The sequence below is a fragment of the Eleutherodactylus coqui genome, chromosome 12 (assembly GCF_035609145.1).
Source record: "Eleutherodactylus coqui strain aEleCoq1 chromosome 12, aEleCoq1.hap1, whole genome shotgun sequence".
In the NCBI taxonomy this organism is placed as follows: Eukaryota; Metazoa; Chordata; class Amphibia; order Anura; family Eleutherodactylidae; genus Eleutherodactylus; species Eleutherodactylus coqui.
Window position 1 is genome coordinate 79502654 of NC_089848.1, and position 22179 is coordinate 79524832.

The window sequence follows — 22179 nt, forward strand, 5'->3', positions numbered from 1 at the left end:
TCTATTCTTGTACATAGGGAGCAGTATTATAGTAGTTATATTCTTGTACATAGGGGACAGTATTATAGTAGCTATATTCTTGTACATTGGGGGCAGTATTATAGTAGTTATATTTGTTACGTGTGCTGCTGGGATCTGTAGTTCTAAGCTTCCTAGCAGCACAGACCTCACAGGGTTAATTGATTGAGCTGGCTGGGTGTGGTACTTCCTGCTAGCCAATCTCCTGAGTTTGTGCTCACATATAAACCCAGTTCCAGGTCAGTCTCTCTCTGGTGTTCAGCGTGAGCAGTCATGAATCCTTGTCTGTTGCAGCTTGCTCTGTGATCTGTGTCTTGCTGGTTCATGTCCCTTTGTTCATTTATACTCTGTCAGTTTTGTGGTAGCTTGCTGTGTGACCTGCCTTCTGTGTCCTGTCCTGCTGCAGCGTTCTGTGTGAACTGTGTCCCGTTCTGCTGGACTCCTGGTTAGTGTAGGGACTAGCAGTATAACCAGGAGCTGTGAAGTGGCCTGCTAGCTTTCATGTTTTGAACAAAATGTCAACTAATACCTGGTATTTATATTCAGCTTATCATGTGTTACTAGTGGCTGCATTTTGGCTGCTGTATGCTGTGTATTCTGGCTCTGTGTGTCCTGTTGTTCAGTCCCTGTCATGTGGCATCTAAATGCGTCCTGTTCTGGTGCGTGGCTCCTAGGATCAGCTAGGGCCCAGATCCAAAAACCGCTGGGCTGCCCTAATTGGGGCAATGTCCCTGCTTAGATAGGGCCAGGTCAACCTCCTGTGTAGCACAGAGTCAGTTTGCTTGAAACCTGTGTGCATACCTAGTCCTCTCTTTGGTCACGATCGTGTGGGCCCTGTGCTTGGTTTGCCCAGTCGATCGTAACAATATTGTTGTACATAGGAACAGTATTATAGAAGTTATATTCTTGTACATAGAAACAGTATTATAGTAGTTATATTCTTGTACATAGGGGACAGTATTATAGTAGTTATATTTTTGCACATATGGGGCAGTATTATAGTAGTTATATTCTTGTACATAGGGGGCAGTATTATATTAGTTATATTCTTACACATAGGGGGCAGTATTATATTAGTTATATTCTTGCACATAGGAGGCAGTATTATACTAGTTTTATTCTTGTACTGAGGAGGCAGTATTATACTAGTTATATTCTTGTACTGAGGAGGCAGTATTATACTAGTTATATTCTTGCACTGAGGAGGCAGTATTATAGTAGTTATATTCTTGTACTGAGGAGGCAGTATTATACTAGTTATATTCTTGTACTGAGGAGGCAGTATTATAATAGTTATATTCTTGTACATAGGGGGCAGTATTACAGTAGTTATATTCTTGTACATAGGGGGCAGTATTATAGTAGTTATATTCTTGTACATAGGAGGCAGTATTACAGTAGTTATATTCTTGTATATAGGAGGCAGTATTATAGTAGTTATATTCTTGTACATAGGAGGCAGTATTATAGTAGTTATATTCTTGTACATAGGGGGCAGTATTATAGTAGTTATATTCTTATACATAGGGGGCAGTATTATAGTAGTTATATTCTTGTACTAAGTAGGCAATATTATACTAGTTATATTGTTGTACTGAGGAGGCAGTATTATACTAGTTATATTCTTGTACATAGGAGCAGTATTATAGTAGTTATATTCTTGTACATAGGGGGCAGTATTATAGCAGTTATATTCTTGTACATAGGGGGCAGTATTATAGTAGTTATATTCTTGTACATAGGGGACAGTATTATAGTAGTTATATTCTTGTACTGAGGAAGTAGTATTATACTCGTTATATTCTTGTACTGAGGAGGCAATATTATACTAGTTATATTCTTGCACACAGGGGGCAGTATGATACTAGTTATATTCTTGTACGTAGAGGGCAATTTTTTTTTGTTGCACATGGTTAGTAACAAATGTGAATTTTTCTCCCTAATGGGCTATTTACACGAGACGATTATTGCTCAAAATTCGATCAAACTAAGAACTAGAGATAATCGTTCCGTGTAAATACAGAAAAGCAATTTACTGTTCATTCACTCTTCAGTATCCCTGACTTTTAGACAGCATAAAATCCATCGCTCAGTGTAAATGCTCCCTGCTCAGCAATTCACATAGTAGGTGAGAAGCTTACGATTCAATGGTGAAGTCTGTCAGTCTAAATGCTCTGCACGAGCGCTATCGGTGACGTCAGTGTTTGTGCAGCGTTTGCCACTGCCTTCCCCAGTCATCTTTTACCCCTGCAGCAAGCTGGGTACTCATTTTACCGACATCGGAAGGATGGAAACCTTGAGCCGGCTTCTTGACCACAACCTTCAGGTCATGAGTGGGAGCTTAGGACTGAATTTCTGCTGCCTTAACACTCTGTGCCACACAGGGCTCTATACCTCTTCATGTACTTCTGGCTAAAAAAACTTTTTATCATGCAGTCTTGTGTTTTCTCATAAGCCAGATGTCCTCCTAGCACAGACATCATCTGGCCCGACAGCCATGCAACAACCTAACAGGCATTCAACTCACCCAGCCTGCAGCGTTTGTCTGCTGGTGGCAGTGTGGTGGGTCGCTATTACTATTGGGAGTACTATGGGGGTTCACTTATTACTACTGGCGATACTATAACGAACACACACTATTACTGCTAGAGCCACTACAAGGGGCACTATCATTGAATGGTTGTGATTGGCTGAGCTGTGATGCTCGAGAACCAATCAGAGTCAGCGCTCGATGAAACCATCAGAGGCAGCGCTTCTTGGAGGCAGGATTTTTCAAGCCTCGCAGCGGGAAGAATAGCCTGAAGACAAGTGCCGGGGAGCTGCGGCGAAGTGCAGCAACGGCTGTTAAGTGATGTATCTGGGGGCTTTTTTTGTTTTTTTATTGCAGTTAGGGCTTATTTTAGGGCTTTTCAGTAGAATTTTAACTAGGGTCAACAGCGGATGCATTTACAGTGGCTTGACATTGCTGAGGCATTTCCCACAGTTGCCAATATAAAGAAACTACCAAGAATCACAATATGCAATAAAGTCTTTATAACCCTGACTTACATTTAATTTTTCTACTTCGGGTTTCAAAAGACACCCTAGCAATGGGGTAATCTTTTGTACCTCCATGTATGCAGATGACTTCCATCAGTTTACTGAGTGTCCTTGAAACTGGCATGTATCGGAGTCACCAGACTACCGGCGTCCAACAGAGCATCAACAGTGTGTTCTTGACAACGCCAACAATATTCTTGGCACTGACAAGCTGTCTAAGGCTATCTGGCCTTAATGGCTTGACTGACAGGTCTGTCCTAATTCCTACTTTATGGGGCTCTTTCTTTCAACCTCCATAATTTAGGAATGCTCTTACCCAATTTAGAGGTTGGTAGATGGGCCAATATGGTGTGATCAAATTATATACCAAGAGCCTTGCATTATTTCATGTGGTTAGAGTATTTAGTATAGGTATGTATACTTCTGATAGTAAATGTATTTTGAGTGCTTTTGCCACTTTTTGGTTTCTGCTTCTCTTGTATGTTGCAGCCATAATTTAATGTGCACCTATGGATTCCTATAGGGAAGTGCTGACCTATTTTTATCTTTTTTTAAACAGCATTGTATCAGCACTGGTAAGGCTCAAATACATCGGTCCAGAACCACCCTTTCAACTTCAGTTGCTGTAGACACCTTAGGCTGCTGCCATTTTTTTAAGCCCCAGGTGAAATCGATCATACATTTGGACTGTACTGGTTTATCAAGTAGAAGTGTCCAGGTGTGTGCCCGCTGGGCTCTGACAGCAGGTGGAATACCCAAGCGAGCAAGTATCTCTGCTTTTAGTTTTGGGTATTGTTTGTCATTAAAGATGAGCATGCACGCTCGGATAAGTCAGTTACTCGAGCGAGCCTCCCCATTCTCGAGTAACTGCATTCTTGTCCGAGCGTGCTCGGGTGGGGGTGGTGAGCGTTGGGCGGCAGGGGGTAGCAGGGGGCGGGAGAGAGATCTCTCTTACCCTCTCCGCCACTACCCCCGCTATCCCCTGCGGCCCCCCAGAGCACACTCGGACAAGAATGCAGTTACTCGAGAAGAGCGAGGATCGCTCGAGCAATTGACTTATCCGAGCGTGCTCGCTCATCTCTATTTGTCTTCTTGCTCACTTAAAGGGAACCTGTCAAGTCCCCACAGCACCGTAAACTAAGTTAAAGTGCTGCTGGAGGACATGACAGCGAGCTGGATGATGTATTTTTTATACTCGCCCGCTCCCTGGATGCAACCCTGCCACCCACTGAAGATCGCGTGGCACACAAAAATCTGGCTCATTTCAGAGTCCTGTGTGCACACTCTTCCATAGACTTGTACAGGAGAGCATGCACATGGGACTCTGAAAAGTGTCAGATTTTCGAGTGCCCCTGGGATTCCAGAGGGTGACAGCACTGCATCGTGTAAGTGGGTAAACATAAAAAATACCTCACTGGGCTCCCTGTCACATTCTTTAACAGCAACATTAACTTAGTGTGGGGCATGACAGATTCCCTTTAAGGCCTCCTTTACACGCGCAATTTTGCGGACAGCGCTTCTATGTGAAGTACAGTGATCCCTCGCTATATTGCGGTTCAATGATTGCAGCTTCAGCGCTTCGCGGATTTTAGATAGACCATATATAATTCTGTTTTCGCTGAGTTTTTCGCTATATCGTGGAATTTTGCTGTACATACAGGAAATACAGTACGCCACTAGCGATCGCCAACGCGAGATTGTACATGGCACACTATTGGCTGATGGAATGTGTTCTGTATCAGGTGCTGAATGGCTTAAATAAAGCTGAATGTTTCAATGCGTCTCGCAGAATAATTCTGCTAATCTGAAAGCACCCTAAGAGCTCTTTCACAGAAGCGTAGACGTTTTTACATTTTCACGTCCTCGTCGTTTATTGGCATGAATGGACATTTCTCCGCAAACACAGCCAGTATTTTCTCGCCCATTGCCATGACTGTGAGTGTCGTTTTTAGCGAAAAAATACGGTGAACCCCGGAAAACCCTCGCTCTGCAAAAAACCTCTGGATGCCTTCCAATGCCTATATAGAGGCAACTGTAAGCTTTTCACAGTGTTGGACGCTGCTAAAATGCCTCCCCCTCCCTTTCTTTGTCCAGCTCCTATAGGAGTCTATGGGAGCCGCCAACGTATATTGGGCAAAAGATAGTTTCAGAACTATCTTTTTGCCCAGCGTATATGCATCAGCGTGTATTTCGGTCGCGTATGTTCCATTTTTGATGGTTCAATTTTTTTATGCGTCGTATATTCGCCCGTGTGAACGAATGCATTAGAAACAAGTAGCTCAGATGGTCGCGTATATCGCTCGGGCATAAAAACAACGATGTTTTTGCGCTCGTGGAAAAGATCCCTAAGGCCGGCTTCACACGGCAAGGCAATCGAGCGAGATTTGTGTGTTGCAAGATGCACAAATATGAACTGCATTCTTCTGAATAGGGTCATACACATGGATGCTGGTTTCCCGCATTGCACTGCTATAGGATGCTTTGCGGAAATCAAATCGCAGCATGTTCCATCTTGCTGCTTGCTCTCGCATTGCCGGCCCCATTGAAAGCAATGGCAGAAACTCTGCAGGCCTCTGCCGTGGCTGACCGCCGCGCTGGTGGATCGCTGCATCCTCAAAGTGATGAGAGGTTGTTCTAACATGAAAACACCTCGCATGCACAGGGAATTCACATGGTGGGGAGCGCGATATAGGGGCGGGATTCATGGCCCCATATAGCGCTCACCCATGTGAAGTTAGCCGTAGAGCAGATTCACACGTGCATGTGTGTATTTATGCATGCATTTGCGCTGAACGGGCATTGCTGAACGTTGTTTTGTTTGTTTTTACAGGCTTTTTTGCAATGATATTCTAGTTAGTTTAATGAGTTCAATATGCGTTCTTTCTCTGCGGAAATGCGCAGAAAAATAGAGCATGCTGCATATTTTTTTTTAGCAAAATCAAAACACACGCAAAAAATGCGCTTGGGAACAAACCCATTGAAATCAATACTGTAAATGCGCCCGTGTGAAACTAGCCTTCGGCCTCCGAGCGTATGTGCGCGCTGAATGATGCTTTTTTGTGCGTGATTGGCTGTACATTCTGCGCCTGCGTCAAGCAAAGATACACTGATTTAAATGGCTCAATAAGTCTAAGTTTCATTTGTGTTTTTTCCCAGTGAAATAATGCAGCATATCACACATTTCCTTGCATATTGCACGCACATTTGCGCACACCCCGCTGACTTCTATAAGGACGTTTGATGCACAAATGCACAGGAAAATAGAACATGCTGCAACCGAAATACGCAGGAACAATATTCACATGTGAAGCATTGAAATCGATGGGTTCTCCTCTTTGTTTATTGCACGCAAATTTAGCAAATATTTTGAGCAAATACTCCTGTTTAAAAGGAGCCTCAGTCTCGTGCTGGATAGCATTAGCCTGTATCAGCTGTTTAATAACTTCTTCCAGTTCTGCTGTGTTTGATTTTGGCTGAGCAATACACTTAACCCATAGATTATACTGTCAGCACATCCTTCACTACATGTAATGAGATTAGATTACAGGATCGCTGTCTCCTGGGTTAGACTGCACTTTTGGCACATCCAGAATAAAGATGCACAAATGAGTAAGGGACAGTATTATAGTAGTTATATTCTTGTACATAGGGGCAGTATTATAGTAGTTATATTCTTGTACATAGAAGCAGTATTATAGTAGTTATATTCTTGTACACAGGGGCAGTATTATAGTAGTTATATTCTTGTACATAGCAGGCAGTATTATAGTAGTTATAGTCTTGTACATAGGGGACAGTAATATAGTAGTTATATTCTTGTACATAGGAGGCAGTATTATAGTAGTTATATTCTTGTACATAGGGGGCAGTATTATAGTAGTTATATTCTTGTACATGGAGAGCAGTGTTATAGTAGTTATATTCCTGTACATAGGAGCAGTATTATAGTAGTTATATTCTTGTACATAGGGGGCAGTATTATAGTAGTTATATTCTTGTACATAGGGGACAGTAATATAGTAGTTATATTCTTGTACATAGGAGCAGTATTATAGTAGTTATATTCTTGTACATAGGGGCAGTATTATAGTATTTATATTCTTGTACATAGGAGGCAGTATTATAGTAGTTATATTCTTGTACATAGGGGCAGTATTATAGTAGTTATATTCTTGTACATAGGGGCAGTATTATAGTAGTTATATTCTTGTACATAGGGGCAGTATTATAGTAGTTATATTCTTGTACATAGGGGCAGTATTATAGTAGTTATATTCTTGTACATAGGGGCAGTATTATAGTAGTTATATTCTTGTACATAGGGACAGTATTATAGTAGTTATATTCTTGTACATAGGAGGCAGTATTATAGTAGTTATATTCTTGTACATAGGGGGCAGTATTATAGTAGTTATATTCTTGTACATAGGAGGCAGTATTATAGTAGTTATATTCTTGTACATAGAAGGCAGTATTATAGTAGTTATATTCTTGTACATAGGGGACAGTATTATAGTAGATATATTCTTGTACATAGGGGCAGTATTACAGTAGTTATATTCTTGTACATAGGGTGCAGTATTATAGTAGTTATATTCTTGTACATAGGGAGCAGTATTATAGTAGTTATATTCTTGTACATAGGGGGCAGTATTATAGTAGTTATATTCTTGTACATAGAGACAGTATTATAGTAGTTATATTCTTGTACATAGGAGAGCAGTATTATAGTAGTTATATTCTTGTACATAGGAGAGCAGTATTATAGTAGTTATATTCTTGTACATAGGGGGCAGTATTATAGTAGTTATATTCTTGTACATAGGGGGCAGTATTATAGTAGTTATATTCTTGTACATAGGAGGTAGTATTATAGTAGTTATATTCTTGTACATAGGGGGCAGTATTATAGTAGTTATGTTCTTGTACATAGGAGCAGTATTATAGTAGTTATATTCTTGTACATAGGGGCAGTATTATAGTAGTTATATTCTTGTACATAGGGGGCAGTATTATAGCAGTTATATTCTTGTACATATCAGGCAGTATTATAGCAGTTATATTCTTGTACATAGGAGGCAGTATTATAGTAGTTATATTCTTGTACATAGGGGGCAGTATTATAGTAGTTATATTCTTGTACATAGGGGGCAGTATTATAGTAGTTCTATTCTTGTACATAGGAGGCAATATTATAGTAGTTATATTCTTGTACATAGGGGACAGTATTATAGTAGTTATATTCTTGTACATAGGGAGCAGTATTATAGTAGTTATATTCTTGTACATAGGGAGCAGTATTATAGTAGTTATATTCTTGTTCATAGGGAGCAGTATTATAGTAGTTATATTCTTGTACATAGGAGGCAGTATTACAGTAGTTATATTCTTGTACATATGGGGCAGTATTATAGTAGTTATATTCTTGTACATAGGGGGCAGTATTATAGTGGTTATAATCTTGCATATAGAAGGCGTTATAGTATATATATTTTTTTGTTCACTATGAGACACATAAAACTGTATATATTGTTACCTGTGGTCTCGGCAGTGTTGTGTCACATTTGGTCGGTTAGAAGGGGTTATGTTTCTTTTCATGACTAGTTTAGTTAATTGGTGATCACTTTCATTCAGTCTCTGCCCATCAGCTGTTTTAGCTCCTGTTTTTTGTAGATAATGTTGAGCTTCTCAGGCTGAGCTAACACTAATATTGGCTGAGGGCATTAGGTGACATACAGTGAAGTTATTATACATATTAAACTATATTCTTCTCATTTCTCATCATTTCATTGCGTTTTGAGCATTTGTACCTGACAGATATTTGGAAAAAATATATAATGGCTAGGTTGAAACTTTTAATTGCTGGCTGCTCTCTGGCTGATGTTAAAAAAATTTCCATTTTGACTGGAGTCCACTTTTTAAAGGTGGTTGTATAGGGCACTTTGCAGTGAATCTGATTGTGGTTTATAGCTAGGATTATTCTTGAAATGAATTTATTCATGCATGCAAATTCATTAAAGGGGTTGTACCAATATTATAAATGATCTCCTAAGCTGTGGATAGGGAATAACTTGCTGATCACTGGGGATCTCACCACTAAGACCGCTGCCGATCTCGATATCAGGGATCCCATGTTCCCCGTCCTTTCACTATGGAGTAACTGCACCTCCCGCAGTGAGAAGCAAACAAAATGTAGCACTGGTCGTGCAAGTGCGCTAACACTCCATTCCCTTTCAATAGGACTGTGAAGATAAAGAGCAGCAAGTGCTGGGATATTTCTGACAGCCCCAATGAAATGAAAGGAGCATTGACCGTGCATGCTCGGCCAGCACTCCATTAATTTTGAAATCAGTGCAGGGAGAGAAGTGATGCCTGCAGTTACTGTTGGTGTTGGGGATTTACTTAATTGCCTGAGGTAATGGATTCCAGAGAACTGGTGCATCTCTCAAAAAGTCTTGGAGGCGGGAGTGGGAGGTTTGGGTTAAGGAGGAACTTAGTGTAAGGTCATTAGCAGACTGGAGGGCACGGGTAGAGTAGTAGACAGAGATAAGGGAGGAGATATAGGGCAGTGCTGCACTGTGGAGAGAATTATGGATGAGAGAGATGAGTTTATATTGCATTTTAAAGTGCATGAGCAACCTGTGCAGTGTCTGCCATTGGATAGAGGCATTGGTGTAGTCAAAAAAGAATGATCATGGCTGCTACATTGAGAATAAGGGCAGGAGCACACTAGCGTATTTTTGGCCTTTGTTTTTCGTGCTTAGTATGAAAGTGCATCGTGGTCTAACCATGGGTCTCCTGAACCAAACTCTGTGCATCATAGGAATGAATGATGTTTGAAGTTAGGGTCTGGAGAGACATAGTCAGGCTGGGATGCCCTTCCGTATTATGGACACAAAACAGCGAGGAGAGGAGAGTTTAATGATGGAGAGACCGATTACTAGTGAGCTGCAGTAATGAAGACGACAATGGATCAGGGCAACATTGATGATCTATCCCAACATAGCAAAGGGCCGTGACACTTGTTGCAGGATGTTTTTCTATACACATTGGTACATCAACCTACAGCACTGCTCCGCGTTAAGGGGGTTGTCCCTCTTCTAGCTGTTTTGCTGCAGAAATCAGACAGCTCTGTACATCACACAGTGGCCCAGGCTGGTAATGCAGGCCATTCATTTCAATAGGACTCAACCTGCAGTACCAACCCAGTCCACTACGCCATATATGGAGCTGTTGCTTCCTACAGCAAAACAGCTAGAAGTGGGACAATCCATTTAAATATCAATCAGATTTGAATTGAAATCCATGAAGATCCATTTATTTCAGATCACACATCCCATTATAATAGACAATATTGAAGAAGGATTTTAAAGCACTCAACTTTCTCCAAACTATGCAAAGACATTAAAAAGTAGACTTTCCCTTTAAGCATCACAGTAAAGAATACAGCTCCCTCTGGTGGTTGGTATCACCCTACTGCCTGCAATACAGTATACACTATCCTGTACAGATACAGAGCAATGTCCCAGACTGCAGAGTAATGAAGTGCAGAGGAGTGAAGAGAATCTGCTATAAGAAGGATATGTGCAGTTGGTGACTCAGGTTACTTATAGCAGTTGGTAATGTCAGCAATGCGGGTGGGCAGCTAATTCAGCTGTATTCTGCATCTCTTTCCATTAATAGCGCAGCTGCTGAGCCTGTCACTGCAGTGCTGGGTGCATAGAGTATGCAGCAAAATCCACAAACCCCATACAGATACAATGTACCACCAGCTGATTACTCTGATACAATGTAACCATAATACATGTACACTGACTCTAAGCAGAAAACCTCTTTGGGGAGGAGGTGTGTGTTTGTGTGTTTATTGATTTTTACTTATGAAATGTTACAATTACCTATCAGTCTCAGTGTTTATATTATGTTTGGATACATTTCCTCACATGCAATGATGTATCTAGTGCTATAAAGCAAGGTGATGTAATATCCCACATAGCAATGGCTCATGTAATATCCCAGCTATAGAGAAATATCTGCAGTGCACACATCAGTATTCTGTTCCAATGTACTGGACACTGTGTAATATAAGGAACCACAGTCTTCATGTGACAAGCTCTGCAATGCAAATTAAGGCACAACACAATACTTCATTCTTGAGGGTCCCCCCATTTATCACTGACCTTGAGGTGCAGAATGTGGGAGCCCAGGATTGATGTAGGCAGGAGCTCAGTATCCAGCAGGGAGAGAGCAGAGCAGAGTCAGGAGTGAGGGACCCATCTACCCAGGGTGTGAACTGTCTCAGGGTCTCACAAGTAAGTTTAGATGGATCTTCTGGCTGTCTAGGAGGTTGGAATGAGCTGTGCAGGCTGTGCCGCCTGTCAGTGCACTGATACACAATGACTGAAGATAGGAGAGCTGGAGCAATAGAAGGTGCACAGGTAGACAAAGGAGCCTTGTACCAGAGCTGCACAGATATATTGGGGTGTCAAACCACTGCACCCTCCTCTCTGCTAGAAAACTGGTAACTTAATATACCCAATGTCTGATTTGCAGTGAAGTCCATGTCTCCAATTGGTCCCTAGCAGTGAATATGAGGGATATGGATTCAGGAGGCAACTATCTTTATTCACCGTGGTGGGGGGGGGGGAGTCTCAAACAACATCGTCAACTACGGACTCTACAGGTCATCGTGAGAACAGTGGCATCATAAGTTTTAAGAATGTACTTACCATAGTGGCTGTAAATGTTATGGGGGTATCAGAAGTAGGGGAGCAGCGCAGGGTGTCTCTATGCACCCTTTATGGTCCCTTTACATGGGGCGAAATCACTATGAGCATTGCAATGTGGACAGAACTTGCATGGGAAAAGAAACCAATAATTTTAATGGGTTAATACATATGAGCAACTTTTCTCCTGGACCTAAAAATTGCATTATCGTGAATTTAGCGTGATTCTTGTTCAAGATCAGCTCTTTATTTCCTGTGGGAGCATGAAAATTATTGGCATGCCATGTCATTTGTATGCTATTGCAATGAGTTTTTTTTTACCATTGATGCACATGCGTGAAAAATGCATGTGCATCAATGCAAATCACATGTCTTTAATGCTGAAACGCATCACAATTGCAAAAAAATCTCCAGAATCAAAGCTAAGAAGTGAGGAGACACAAAGGCCATAGTTATGCAACTTTTTAATATACTTTGTTTTAACCCTTTGCAATCCAATTTTGGATTCAAGGTTTCCTAGGGGGCTTCCTTCTTCTGCCATTATACAATGGCACCATCTGCTGGCTAGAGCCAGTACTGCAGTATGTGACATGCTGGAGAGGCCCTTAACAACAGAGTGGACAGTAATCTGCAGTAAGAATACCCTGCCAGACGTATTCTGACATCAAAGCTGTACAGCCTTCAATCAGAATGTCTTTAGACGTCAGACAGTGGATAGGAAAGGGTTAAAGGGGTTATCGAGGAAGAGGCTGCTAGGATACACAGGGTTGGAGTGGAAGCACTGCTCTAACCCCTGTGTAGTGGCTGGAGCTCGTAGTTACAAGCACGGATCTCATAGGAATCAATGGGAACTGCACATGCAATTGCAGGCTGGGGTCCCATTAATTTTAATGAGAGCTGCACTTGCAATTACAAGTGTCGGCCACTACACAGGGGTTAGAGCAGTGCTTACACTCTGACCCCGGTGCAGCTCAGCGGATGCTCATGGATAACCCCTGTAATGCCTTTTTTTTTTTTTTCAACATTTCAGCTTGTTGACAGGTATGAGTGGCCCAATAGAAATCAACAGACTTTCAGCACTGCGTAATATGTGGGCAACATACACTCATGTGAGTAAGCCGTCACAGAGGATTGTTTCCACTGGATACAACTGTAACAAACCTACAGCTGTGGGACTGCAAATGCATTAGGTTTCAATATGTTAGATGTAAACAGGATGTTGTCATTCACTGTCAACAAGCAGAGAAGTAAGGATCTTGGAAATGGTGAGAAACTAAAACACTATTTTAGAAAGTTGTAGAACCTTTCATTGTATAATGATTAAGTCCAGCACACTTCCCTTCTGAAATAGTCTGTGCTGCCCCATAGATCTAAATGGCCATATGGCCTTTATTTTCCCCATTTATTAATATTTGACTAGTGAACATTTAAAGGCGATGTCAACTTTTGTAGCCATTTTTTCTTACAGAGGATTACCTAGACTGGATGCAATTGTTACAAATCCTCAGCTATAAAATGTTTTGTCTGTTTTCAGTCTCTGGATGTAAAACAGATTGTTCCATTCACTGACATCAAGCAGAGAACGTAAAGGGAACCTGTCACCAACTATAAGCACCATGAATTAAGTTCTGGTGCTTATAGTTTAGGTGACGTGGGATCCGGGGAGGCTTTTTTAATATTAACCTTGTTTCCCGTTTTTGCAGTGTCCTCCGACGAAGTCTGCGTGTGCTCTCCCATTCTTCTCTATGGCATTCTTCTCTATGTTGTGCCCACACTGACGTCGCCAAGGGACAGCAGAATGATGGGGAACCGGGTTCAGATGTCCAGTCCTAACTGCAATGGGGAGCCAGAAGTGTAATAAGAGGCAGCTCTCTCATTGATTTCAATGAGAGTAAAGCCGGCTATTACACTTTTTTGGCTGACCACCTATGACAACGTCCAGTCTGCTGCACTGACCGAATGATCAGCTGATCCCAAGTGGCGGACCCTATCAATCAACTACTAATGAACTATCCTGGGGATGGGTGATCAGAAGTTAAGTTACTTTAATATTTTTCATGACAACTACACCACTAGGTGGCAATAGTGTTGCAGTATTTCATCTCCTGTATAAAAATACTTTTGTTTGCATATGCGCAAATCCTGTACATCTGAAGAATCAAGACGCAGCAGTATCTGTAGTTTCTGACATGGGGAAGGAAGACAGGAGGGCGGTGGGCGGCTTGTTCTGCTCCTGGCAGTAAATTACTGGTTTGGCATTGAAAATTCACTTCACTGATGCAGAAGCATAAACCAAATGTGAGCAGCGATGGTCCTGTCCCAGAGGTAGCAGCGCTGAGTTTGTCATTTGGCACATGTTGACATGATATTGCATTTTTTAGGATGTTACACGGGACTGCAGTTGAACATACTGCATTAACGTATCTCAGTGCACAGAATTAGCTCTGCTACATCTCTTAGAAAGGGGGAACGGCAAAGAAACTGAAGTGAAGGTGACTGCTATTACAGCCTGTTATAGTGAACTCTGTATTTTATTTTCTTACCATTTTCAAGATCTTTGCTTGCTGTCAGTGAATGGGAACATTATGGAACTGCAAAGCTACTGAGTAAAGGTAGTCACTATTAAAGGCTTTTCTAATATAATTTGTATTTTATTTCCTCAATCTTCAAGATTTCTACCTGTTGTAAATGAAAAGCAACAAACTGGTTTAGGCCGGCTGCACACGGGGGATTTGCATTGCGGAATCCGGAGCGGGCGCCTGCCTCTGGATTCCGCAGCAAAAACTGCCTATAACATGCTATTGAAAATCACTTTTTCCTCTACACGAGCGGAAATCAATCGTGATTTTGTGCTCACAGGGGGGAAAAAATCACAGCATGTTCTATTTTCGCGTGAATTCCGCGTGGACGGCTTCCATTGAAGTCAATGGAAGCCGTCCGATCAAGCTACCCTTCTGCAATGACATTTTTTTAAATCTCTGCTTTTGTGGGACACGGGGAAAGCAGAGGTTAAAAAAAAAATTTGGCTCCCCATGCGGACCATCCGCAGTACAGAGAAGATTTCAGAATGACAGGTACGTGCGGCTGCCGGCTGGGCACAGGGTCAGATTCCACTGCAGGATCCCGCATGCAGAATCTGACCCGCCTGTATGCAGTCGGCCTTACATTCAGAAATTGAAAACCTGTCCTAATATTTCTCACAACTGAGGGTTTGTTACAGCTGTCTCCAGCCTAACCTGCCCCATGTCAGGTCTTCCTGCTCCAGCTTGTTGGCCCCATGGTCTCCAGGGGTCACAGCAGCCAGTTAGAATCCAATGTTTATTTCTTAGCTCCAGTAAGAAGATGAAAGAAGAGAACTGATTGGGTGCGCATGCCCTGCAGATCTGCGCATGCAAAAAAATGCAAGCATATCCCTTTGATTGCAATGGCCTTTTAAAGGGGTTGTCCCGCGAAACAAAGTGGGGTTATACACTTCTGTATGGCCATATTAATGCACTTTGTAATATACATTGTGCATTAATTATGAGCCATACAGAAGTTATTCACTTACCTGTTCCGTTGCTAGCGTCCTCGTCTCCATGGTGCCGTCTAATTTTCAGCGTCTAATCGCCCAATTAGACGCGCTTGCGCAGTCCGGTCTTCTCCCTTCTGAATGGGGCCGCTCGTGCCAGAGAGCTGCTCCTCGTAGCTCCGCCCCGTCACGTGCCGATTCCAGCCAATCAGGAGGCTGGAATCGGCAATGGACCGCACAGAAGACCTGCGGTCCACCGAGGGTGAAGATCCCGGCGGCCATCTTCGCAAGGTAAGTAAGAAGTCACCGGAGCGCGGGGATTCGGGTAAGTACTATCCGTTTTTTTCTTTAAACCCCTGCCCTGGGTTTGTCTCGCGCCGAACGGGGGGGGCTATTGAAAAAAAAAAAAAACCGTTTCGGCGCGGGACAACCCCTTTAAGTTTAATATGGGCTAATTGTTGCATAATACGCACCAAAAAAGGATATGCTTTGGCTTTTTTAATGTAATCAAAATGTATGTGACAAAAATTTGCATGTGACACATTGAAATCACAAATTGTGCACGCATAATACAGCGCAAATGCCTTTGTGTAAATTACTGAGGAGGAGCTTATCATTGGACCCCCCCCCCCTCCTTGCCCCTATTCAGAGGCTTAACTTGAAGCTCCTGGGCCCCAATGCAAAACCTGTAACAGGGCCTCCAATTATAATGCTTTATTCATAGTACTGGGTTCCCTATATGGATAAAAGAGGCCTTATGGGCCCCCTAAGGCTCCTGGGCCCGGGTGCACCGCATCCCCTGCATCCCCAATAGTTACCCCAGTGCCCCTATTACACAACTTTGGACGCTGCACACTAAGGCTAACTTCACACTGGCTAACGTGGTATTGGGCCATGAATAACGGCCCCATTTCACACTCGCCAACATGCATTTTCTCTGCGGATGCCAGGCGGGTTTTTTTCAAAACCACCATGCAGTCGCGCAACTTTGTAGCACTACAAAATCGCGGTATTGCCGCAAGAAGACACCGCGATATTACACGGACCAGCGATGCGATATCGCTGCAATTTCCCGTGGCGATGCCTTGCCGCCTGTGTGAAGGAGGCCTTAGGGCCATTTTATACCGAATGATTAGCATTGAAAAAAATTGTTGGATTGTGGGAATCTGAACGATGACACGGTGTGACGGGTGTATTTTCCAGTGTTCTTACCTGTATTCAGGGTGTTAAATTCAAATACAGCAGCCAAAATTGCCTGTCGGGCAAGATAATGAAGTTATAGACATCCTAAGAACATAAACTATTCAATATTGTACCATTTTGTTACAGTATATGGACCATTAAAACCATAGGCCTCAGTTATCACAACTGTCTGTGTTGCCCATAGCAACCAATCACAGCACAGCTTTCATTTCCTATACTGCTGAGGTAAAATGAAAGCTGCGCTGTGATTGGTTCTTTGGGCAACACAGACAGATTTACTGTTAGACAGTTGTGATAACAGAGGCCCCATATTTTCCTAGTGAAACAATATGGCACCTTGAACATCCGGAAAAACCAGACCGCTTTTGTTACATATGAGGTGAGTTAACATTTGAGAGACCCAAAAAGAAGATGTCTGTAATACGGAAGGTTTACAAGCATTACTCTGGATGTGAAAATGGAGATCAGGACAAGACTTGGTTCCGTCATTTCTGTTGTGCCACTTGATAAGTGAAATTAACCTGTAAATTTACAGTGCTGGGTCCAGGGCTTTAATCCTAGCCAATATGCACAGGATTAAAGCTCCTACTCTTGTAATCTAGCAGGAGCAAGTCGAGTCTTTGACTCTTAGTCGCAGCCAAGCACCCTGAGGAGAAGGCAGAATTGTTTTTTTAACCGCTTCTGCCTTCTCTTTTGCAGGCTACCTAGCACTAAATGAGTGCTATGTAGTGAAGAGAGAAAGCGGAAGAGTTACTTTCGCTATTCAACCCAGCGATCACATGACCTTGTTGGGTCCCCACTGCCACAGCAGAGCTGCAGGGTCCTAGCAACCCCAGATCAGCACTGTTAGTAACTACTGCTACTACAGGGGGATGTTTTCCCATGTAACTGGGGCTCCTATGGATGCTGCTACTATAGATGCCTCATGTCCACGTCTCCCTACATTATGATTGAAGCTTGTACAGCTCCAATGTCAGAAGACGTCCAACAGGGTATCCTTACCGTCTATTGCCAGCCACTCCGCTGCCTGAACCTCTCTGGTGCACACACACTGCCTTTAGCCAGCAGATGGCACCGTTGTATAACAGCAAAAAGAGAAAGCCTTTTAGGAAACCCTGAATCCAAAATTGGATTGGAAAGGGTTAATCCATTTGCGGACACCCATGCATCTCCATGGGCAGCTTCATTCGCGGGTCTCCCACAGGAGTGCCTGTGCGGATTCCGCAAGTCAAATTTCCCTGTACACATTTGGCCTTACTGTAGAAAGTGTGAAATTAAAACCAAGAAAGACAAGCAAAGAAAATGGCCCAATGCAAAAGCCAACCAAACCTGTCGCCATGTGTGCCCTGTGATCTGAGACTATACAAATTACATATCAAACAGTCCAAAACAAAATGAGGAGTCCCCTACTGTATATTATTTTAGCACAAATATACTAATTTTAAAAATAAGTAAATAAAAATCGAATTTGTAGCATTTTACCCCCCAAAAAACAAAAAAGGCAGTGAAAAAAAACCTATAAAAATAGTCTTATATGTCATGGGAAAAAAACAGCAAAATAATTTTGGTAGCTGCAGAGAAAAAAATAGGGCAGTGAAACCACCACATGGGTAAAATCCATAAAAAGGGTCTAGCGCTTTAGGACCAAAGCAGCCTGGTCCTTGGGACTTATTTACACGGGCATATATCGCACGGTGTTTTCACAGCCGGCCGATATAGGAAGAGAGCCGGTGAGGGGGAGGGAAAGGGGGGACTGCTTAGATGGAAGCGTTTCCAGAGGCGGTCGATATACGCTCATGTAAATAAGCCCTTAGGGTGGGTTCACACGAGCGTGTTTTTGTGCGTATTTAGGTGCGTACATACGTGCGCACCTAGGTACAAGCTAAAACAAGCGTGAACACAGCTGCGTGCTTGTTGTCAATGGAGCTGCGGCTGCTGCCGGCGGCTCCATTAAAAGCAGTGCTCTGCCGGCACCCCTGCATTCTTTATCTGGGAAGGGCTTTACATATAAAAAAAATACTTACCTCTCCGCTGCTGCCGTGACCCCCGCAGGCATGAAGAACACATCTGCCGCATGCGGCAGATGTTTCCTTCACCCCTGCTAGTTAAAAGAATTCCCTGCTGCTACATCTGCCACATCTGTGGCAGATGCAGCAGAGGAATTCTTCAATTCTCAACCGCAGCTGTCACACATGACAGCTGCGGTAGAGAATCCTGCTGCCGGCATCCCTGTCATTGGATTTCAGAGAAGGGCTTTAAACATAAGCCCTTCCCTGAAAATCCAAGAAAAGTAGTGTTTTAAAAAAAACCACTCTTCTCCCTTCAGCGCCGGGGCTCAGCCGCGACTTCTGGCACTGTCCCCGCCTCTGTAGTTCTGAGCTATCAGCAGCTGGGGATTTAAAATTCCTGCCTGCTGGTAGCTCTGATTGTGATTGGCTGAGTGCTTCAGCCAATTACAATCAGAGCTACCAGCAGGCGGGGATTTTAAATCCCCGGCTGCTGATAGCTCAGCAGCGCTACAGAGCCGGGGACAGCGGCAGAAGTCGCCGCTGAGCCCCGGCAGCCATCAATGGCTTTTCAGGGAAGGGCTTTATAAGCCATAATTCCCAATGCGGAAATCCGCCCATGGGAATTAGGGCTAAATGATTTAGTCCATGATTTGGGGCTTAAGTAAGAGGGAGACAGAACTTCTGGGCTCCAGTTTGCAAGAATGGAATCTTCTCCAACCAGAAACAAGTGTAAAAATGTATAGATACAGAGAACAAAATCTTGTGCATATCTTCACTTGTGATGGGACCCTAACTTTTTGTTATATCGTAAGTGTTTTGATGTCAGCTCTGGTCGCTCTTATGATGTCAGAGACTGGAGGTTTTTCATAGGCGCCTCCAAAGCCAGTTTAAAAATAGTTTTGCTTCTCGACGGCAATATGCTGCATTCTGTTCCAGTCGGTTATGCCAGCCTTGTAAAGGAGTCCTATGAAATGCTGAAGCATATGCTTCACTCAAACACTCTGAACTTAAGTGGGAGATCTGGGGAGACTTGAAGATTATTGCTGTCATATTGAGAATGCAAACTGGGTTCATGAAGTATTCTTGTTTTCTGTCTTAGTGTGATAGCAGTGACAGGCGATCTCACTACATAAGGAAGGACTAACCAGACAGAATTTGGAGAGTTGGGAACCAAAATGTTCAAGAGGAACGTCTTAAGTACTTTGAAGACATCCTGCTACCACCGTTACATACTAAATTAGTCCTTATGAAATAGTTTGTCAAGGCGATGGATAACAATGGCCGAGGATTTACCTATCTCAAGACCAAATATAACTGTTTTTCAGAAGCAAAGATAAAAGAGGGTGTATTGGGGTGGGTGGGTGTGGGGCAGAGCTCAGAGTATTGAAATTAGATTCAACAAAAGATGCACAAGCAAAGAAAAATCTGCTTGGATAGCATTCAAGGACGTGACAGACAAATTTCTGGGGAAAACGACATCAAACGACTTTGAACAGATTGTCAAGGACATGTTGAAATCATGCAAGTGTAGTGGCCCGGATGGTCCTTCAGGGTAATCACCCAATCATCAGTCCCGTAACAGCCACCCTGTTTCCCAGAAAATAAGACACTGTCTTATATTAATTATTGCCCCAAAAGAGGCACAGTGTCTTATTTTCAGGGGGTGTCTTAATACTCACCTAGTAAGCACTGTTCGTGTCCCTCTCGCTGGACTGCAGTGCTACGGCAGTCTTCCATGTAGTCTTCAATGCTGAGAGAGCATTCTCCTGGTAACTGGCTTGAATATCCTGCCTCCAGCAAGAGATTGCTGTGATTGGTTCATCATGCGCTGGCTCTGATTGGCTAAGGCGGCGTTCCTGAACCAATCACAGCCATTCAATGATGTCATTCAACAAATGGCTGTGATTGCTTTATTGAGTGCTGGCCCTGATTGGCTGAAGCGGCGTTTCTGAACCAATCACAGCAATCTCTTGCTGGAGGCGGGGTATTAAAGCCCCATTGCTAGGAAGAGAATGCTCTCTCAGCGCTGAGGACTGCATGGAAGACTGCTGGAGCATCGCAGACCAGCAAGAGGGACCCGAATGGCACCTGCTAGGTGTGTATTGTTTTTGTTTTTTTTTATGTAGAATATCAGGGTAGGGCTTATTATCAGGATACGTCTTATTTTTGGGGAAACGTGGTAGCTATGTGCTCCTAAGAGACTTAGAAGGTGCCCTACGTCTGAAACATCCTATCTTTCCTTTTTCTTTACAAGCTTAAGCTAACTGCTTGGCAACAGCTGACTGCTGATTGCCTGCTTGTCATTCTATCACTGATTGGTAGAGGGGGAAGGGTGAGAACCAAGAGCGGAAAATAGAAGGGTGAGGCAGGATGTTGAGAGGAGTTTGAATAGAGAGTGCGGGAGAGAAGATAAGAAGTGTAGGAGGGGTTAGGGGGTGTAGTGAGGAGGCAGTAGTCGAAGGAAGACGGGGAGGAGGGGGACAGCACTGTGTGCAGAGGAAAAGGATTGTCTGGAGTGGGGAGCCAAGATTTACAAGCAAAAGCAGTGTGGAGAAAGTTTGGGACTCCTCTACACAACAGTGAGTTACACGAGCCCCCTGTTAACAAAAGACCAGGGAAAGTAAAAGTGGCCTATCTTAGATCAACTTATACTTATTACTGCAAGACTGTAATTGTTGTGTTGAATATTTCTAAAGCTGAAAGAAGCGGTGAAAGACAGGAATGCATGGAGAACTTTGATCCATAGAGTGACCGAGGGTCGGATGCGACTGAACGGATAATCATCAAAGCTGAAGTAAACTGCGTACCTCCAGTTTGCAAATCAAAGCTATCGGGACTCGTGTCAGCTATTTTGTCATTAACCCTTGGAGTCCTTGAAGAGGTCCTGGCGTCACGTGAGAAACCACCGTTGATAATTGTAAACCGCAGTAACCCTTTGCCACTGTGCACGATCGGGCCAGGCTTTTTTCCACCATCACTGGGAGAGATCGCAGAGCCACCCGTGGTCACCCCCACTTTGGTGTGCCTTTGATCCCTCAAAGTACATGTCATGCACCTTGACCACTTTCTGAAGAGATGCAGTGACTTATCAGATGAGCATGGTGAAAGATTTCACCAGGACATGTGTGCAATTGAAAAATGGTATGAAGGAAAGTGGATGCCTGCCATGCCAGCCGATTACTGCTGGAATATTCGAAGGGAGAACATTGTGGACATAAAAGAAATAAGTGACTTATGCAAACATTCCATCTAACATCCTATATGTCATGCCAGTTATGGAGGTTCATTGTTATTATTCATTTGCCACTTGTGTTCTTATGTCCTGCTTATAACTGTCTGATATCCTATTTAGTATTTACTGCTTGTAAGTACATTTATAAAGCATATTTAATTGCAATTATATTTACACGTCTTTATTCTACTATTTAGGTTATTATAAATCTGTTCCTGACAGTCAAAATCTGAGCATACGTTTGGAATTGGCACCCAAAACTCTGTTAAGAAACAAAAAGTTTGTCCAGAAAAAAATGAAAAAAAAAAATTTTTTGTAACACAGTATAATCCTTCAATGTAAACATAGGAAACAATGGAATGGCAAATCATAATACAATCACTTATTGTTTATTGTATGCAGATATAAAAATCATCATTTAGTTGTTTGCAATTTGTTACCAAT

General features: G+C 42.8%; 1 protein-coding gene across 2 annotated transcripts in view; it reads right to left on the reverse strand.

Moving 5' to 3' along the window:
• HHATL (hedgehog acyltransferase like) overlaps window positions 1-22179 on the reverse strand; it is a 50290-nt gene that overhangs the window by 26330 nt on the left and 1781 nt on the right. The window contains exon 1 of one of the 2 annotated variants that reach the window (XM_066585270.1): window positions 11235-11586. The exons of the other annotated variant lie outside the window; for it this stretch is intronic. The gene's annotated coding sequence lies outside the window, so the exon portion shown is untranslated. Of the gene's footprint in view, window positions 1-11234; window positions 11587-22179 lie in introns of those variants that run through there. 2 annotated transcript variants of the gene reach the window in all.